This window comes from Canis lupus, chromosome X (genome assembly GCF_011100685.1).
Source record: "Canis lupus familiaris isolate Mischka breed German Shepherd chromosome X, alternate assembly UU_Cfam_GSD_1.0, whole genome shotgun sequence".
NCBI lineage: Eukaryota > Metazoa > Chordata > Mammalia > Carnivora > Canidae > Canis > Canis lupus.
The window spans coordinates 2,620,223-2,620,911 of record NC_049260.1 but is presented as its reverse complement, the minus strand read 5'-3'; the positions used below and the strand labels follow the sequence as shown (position 1 = coordinate 2,620,911).

At 44.1% G+C, this 689-nt stretch overlaps 1 non-coding gene across 1 annotated transcript; it reads left to right on the top strand.

The window, feature by feature from the left end:
• Positions 1-244: 244 nt before the first annotated feature.
• LOC119868647 lies at positions 245-369 on the top strand. The gene has a single exon (XR_005386626.1). It is a non-coding gene; the product is annotated as a small nucleolar RNA SNORD22 (small nucleolar RNA).
• The last annotated feature ends 320 nt before the right edge of the window (positions 370-689 follow it).

Sequence of the window (689 nt, the reverse complement as noted above, 5' to 3'; positions counted from 1 at the left end):
TGGCGCAGCGGTTTAGCGCCTGCCTTTGGCTCAGGGCACGATCCTGGAGACCCGGGATCGAATCCCACATCGGGCTCCCGGTGCATGGAGCCTGCTTCTCCCTCTGCCTGTGTCTCTGCCTCTCTCTCTCTCTCACTGTGTGCCTATCATAAATAAATTAAATTAAATTAAATTAAATTAAATTAAAATTTAAAAAAAAGAACTTTCTCTTTATAAAAAATAAAAAATAAAATTGTTACTCGGTTCCCAGTGAGGAAACAGTCACATGTCTTATCTCCTGTCCTAGTCCCAGAGCCTGTAAAGGCGAACCCACTGGGGCTGGCTGGGGGGAAAGAGGAAACTTGCTCCAGAAGGAACTGTCTGAGGGATCATAAGGGATTTCTAAATATGGGAAAAGGGAATAAATCATTTGGGGAAGTCAACTGTACATACTTCTTTGTAGGTCTAAAGAAAGAACAAAGCTTTTATATAACAGGAATCCAGTTCTTCAGGGACACCAAAAGGAAATTTTTTTTAAGTTTTTATTTATTCATGAGATACACGTGGCGGGGGGCGGGGGTGGGCAGAGACAGGCAGAGAGAGAGAGAGAGAAGAAGAAGCAAGCTCCATGCAGGGAGCCCGATGCGGGACTCAATCCCAGAACTCCAGGATCATCCCAAAAGGAAATTTTTACGTCATTTTTGGTGCAA